At 57.2% G+C, this 4333-nt stretch overlaps 1 long non-coding RNA gene across 1 annotated transcript; it reads left to right on the top strand.

Moving 5' to 3' along the window:
* The first annotated feature begins 214 nt into the window (after window positions 1-214).
* On the top strand, window positions 215-2377 carry LOC123640351. Its single transcript, XR_006735955.1, has 3 exons — window positions 215-432; window positions 524-840; window positions 976-2377. It is a non-coding gene; the product is annotated as an uncharacterized LOC123640351 (long non-coding RNA).
* Window positions 2378-4333: the final 1956 nt, after the last annotated feature.

Genomic DNA, 4333 nt, shown 5'->3' with positions numbered 1-4333 from the left:
ATTGGCTACATTAACCTGGGGGAAGGTGGGCAGGGTTGGGCGGCAAGTTTGCGGGGTCTGTGGACTACCCAACTACCCGCAGGCGGCCAGCACAGCACACACCCCAGCTTCACACCTCTGGGCCAGCCTGGGCCCCGCTCCCAGCAGGTCCCTCTGCGCCAGCATGAGCAGGTGCCAGCTCAGCCTGCAGAGCCTGGGACCTGCGGCCTCTGAGCCTGGTGCAGTCCCTTTCCAGGGGCAGGTGCCACCCTGCAGGCCCCTCCCCCACAAGCTTCTTTTGTTTCCTGGACTTCGGGCGTGAGAAGGACGTTGGCCTGGGGTTCGTCTTATTTCGTGAAGGTCGTGGGGCACTCCTGAATGCTTTATGAATGTCTCAGAAGCTAATGCCGGCAGCACCATGGCGACCTATGAAAAAGCTGGGAGGAGAGTCAGGTAAGCCACGAGGTCCCCTGGCTGGTGGCTGGTAGACCCAGGACGTGGGCCTGGCGTGTGTGTTTCTGAGACGGCCTCCTGCTGCCTGCAGGAGAGCTTGGCACGGAGCGCGGGGCCGCCGGGTGCTCAGCCTGGCTCTGTGGCACACTCTGCCCGCACGGCCTCCCGCAGCGCCCACCGGGCATCACAGACTGAACCACCGGAGTCCCCGCTTCCTCTGACGCTCAGCTGACATCCAGAAAGGGTCCACACCTCAGGCCCAGTGTCTGCTCAGCACATTAACACCCCGGCAAGGTTTGCACCGGGAAACGCCTCCCCACCGTGCCTCAGTGTCTTCCTCCAGAGCCGGTGAGGGCTGGGGCCCAGCAGTCTGCAGTGCTGGCCTTCTGGGACCTTCCGTGACTGAAGGTAACGGGAAGCTGCCCTTTCCGCGGGAACTCCTTGGAGCTTTGGAGGGCACTTTTCTGTCTCTCCAGAAGAGAATTATTCACACATCTTCAAAACCCAATTTCCATCTCCCACCGATTTCTCCTCTTTCTCCAGGAGACTTTGATACGCCAGAGCTTTGAAGAAGAAAGCCGCCTGTTTCTCGGGGACAGACTTTCTTAATCTGAGCTCCGTGTATATCTTCCGCGAGATATTCTTACACATTTTTGATCACCGCAGCGATGCTAAGTGTTCTGTCTAGCGAGCCTTCAGATTTTTATTAACTTTTCTTCTTTTCATTTTGAAGTAGGTATCAGATTGGGCGTGGGGAAGGAGGAGGATGCTTTTCCTGGGACGAGATGAAGTTAACTTTGAGCAGACTCCTGCATTGATAAGCTCAACAGCTAAAAAATTGGCTCCCAGTCCCCTGCAGTCTCCAATCATTGCCATGCAAATTTGAAAGGCAAGAGCCACGGGAGCCCGGCAGCTGGAGTCGGTCTGCATGGAAATGGGAACGGAAGCCACATTCCCGTGTTAGACAGCCAGGTTCCCGGCAGAGCAAAAGGGAAAATTCCCTTCTCTGTCAAAGCTGTCAAATGACTCACCCAGGGGGCATGGCAGCCTCTTAGCTCCTCTCTCTCCAGTTACCTGCAGGGGCAGGAGGTGGGTTGTTCTGGACGCTGCCCACCTGTCCACTGCACGCAGGGCTGACCCTGTCAGGGACAGATGCCCAGGCTGGCACAGGCCACCTCACCCCTTTCAGGGAAGGAGAAGGTGGAAGGGCAGAGTTCTGCGCAGGTCTCCCCTGAGTTTCCCCTTCCCGGGCCCTTCTCTGGCCTTGGGAGAGAGGAGGCTCCCGGGTTGCAGGATCTCGCCCCACAAAGACATGTGAGCTTGGGTGATGTCATCCCATCAGCTCTGGCTTCTGCCGCCTCCTGACAAATGTAACTCGGATTTTGCTTTGTTTTTGAATTTCACATCATTAATATTTTTTCTTTCCAAACTTCCTGTCATCGAGTGTCTGGATGTTCAAAGATTTGTCCCTGAGTCAATTTCTGGCATACGCACTATGATAGAGACTCTGAGAGTGGGGAGAGGCATTTGGTGTCACCTCATCCCCTCCCTCAGCTCATAGGTCAGGACACCGAGAGCCAGAGAGAACACGGTCACCACAAAGTCACCTGGGGACTCAGAGGCTAAGTTGCAGCTTTGTGGCAGGGCACGGAGAAGGGCCAAGCCAGTCCTTCTGATCTGCTGTCATCCATCCATCCAACAGCCTGGGAGAGAGGTGCGGGCCCTGTGATGGGATCTGGCCAGATGGAAGGCGCGAAACTGTATTCCTCCCATTGGGGGTGCAGGGGCTTCAGGAGTGAGGATGAGTGACGGTCGTTTTTTTTTTTTTTTTTTTTTAACTGCTCGAGTCATTTATTTGGAATGGACACACTGATGCAAAAACAAAATATTAAGACAAAACGGTGTCATGACAAAGACCCATCAAAATAAATACATAGATAGTCCAATAACTTAACGCGCCCGCGCAGCGGGGCCAGGCTCCGCACGCCCGGGAAGGTCCTCCTCTGCGGGCAGGTGCGCGGCGGCCCGAGCGCCGGGCCGGACTCGTCCAGCGTGTGGCTCCGCGGGAAACGGGCCGGGGTCCGGCCTGAGTGTCCCGGGACCCCGGCGCGACGGGGGCAGGCGTCGGCTCCGGCCACGCGCCTCAGGCCACTGCGTGGCGCCAGGTCCCCATGTCCACTCTGGAAGCGTCTCCCGGCGAGGTCGGGCCTCCCCCGACGGCCGCAGTCCAGTCGTCCTCCCTGGGCCTGGCCGAGTGCCGGCTAGGACGCGAGGGCGCTGCGGGGCCCAGGTGGCGCGGGCTAGGACGAGTGGCTTGGAAGCCACTGTTTGCTAGTGGGGTGAGCAGGGCTCTGCATGTGCTATAGGCACACACCTGGTGGAGATGGGGTGCACACACCTGGTGGAGATGGGGTCCACACACCTGATGGAGATGGGGTGCACACACCTGATGGAGATGGGGTGTATACACCTGATGGAGATGGGGGTGCACACACCTGATGGAGATGGGGTACACACACCTGATGGAGATGGGGTGCACACACCTGATGGAGATGGGGTGCACACACCTGATGGAGATGGGGTGTATACACCTGATGGAGATGGGGTACACACACCTGATGGAGATGGGGTGCACACACCTGGTGGAGATGGGGTGCACACACCTGATGGAGATGGGGTACACACACCTGATGGAGATGGGGTGCACACACCTGATGGAGATGGTGCACACACCTGATGGAGATGGGGTGCACACACCTGATGGAGATGGGGTGTATACACCTGATGGAGATGGGGTGCACACACCTGATGGAGATGGGGTACACACACCTGATGGAGATGGGGTGCACACACCTGATGGAGATGGGGTGTATACACCTGATGGAGATGGGGGTGCACACACCTGATGGAGATGGGGTACACACACCTGATGGAGATGGGGTGCACACACCTGATGGAGATGGGGTACACACACCTGATGGAGATGGGGTGCACACACCTGATGGAGATGGGGTGAACACACCTGATGGAGATGGGGTGTATACACCTGATGGAGATGGGGGTGCACACACCTGATGGAGATGGGGTACACACACCTGATGGAGATGGGGTGCACACACCTGATGGAGATGGGGTGCACACACCTGATGGAGATGGGGTGTATACACCTGATGGAGATGGGGTGCACACACCTGATGGAGATGGGGTGTATACACCTGATGGAGATGGGGTACACACACCTGATGGAGATGGGGTGCACACACCTGATGGAGATGGGGTACACACACCTGGTGGAGATGGGGTGTATACACCTGATGGAGATGGGGTACACACACCTGATGGAGATGGGGTGCACACACCTGATGGAGATGGGGTGCACACACCTGATGGAGATGGGGTACACACACCTGATGGAGATGGGGTGCACACACCTGATGGAGATGGGGTGTATACACCTGATGGAGATGGGGTGCATACACCTGATGGAGATGGGGTACACACACCTGATGGAGATGGGGGTGCACATACCTGATGGAGATGGGGTGCACATACCTGATGGAGATGGGGTGCACACACCTGATGGAGATGGGGTGCACACACCTGATGGAGATGGGGTGTATACACCTGATGGAGATGGGGTACACACACCTGATGGAGATGGGGTGTACACACCTGATGGAGATGGGGTGTACACACCTGATGGAGATGGGGTGCACACACCTGATGGAGATGGGGTGCACACACCTGATGGAGATGGGGGTACACACACCTGATGGAGATGGGGTGTACACACCTGATGGAGATGGGGTGTACACACCTGATGGAGATGGGGTGTACACACCTGATGGAGATGGGGTACACACACCTGATGGAGATGGGGGTGGACACACCTGATGGAGAT

Source organism: Lemur catta, chromosome 6 (assembly GCF_020740605.2).
Source record: "Lemur catta isolate mLemCat1 chromosome 6, mLemCat1.pri, whole genome shotgun sequence".
In the NCBI taxonomy this organism is placed as follows: domain Eukaryota; kingdom Metazoa; phylum Chordata; class Mammalia; order Primates; family Lemuridae; genus Lemur; species Lemur catta.
This window is presented reverse-complemented; position numbering and strand designations above follow the sequence as displayed.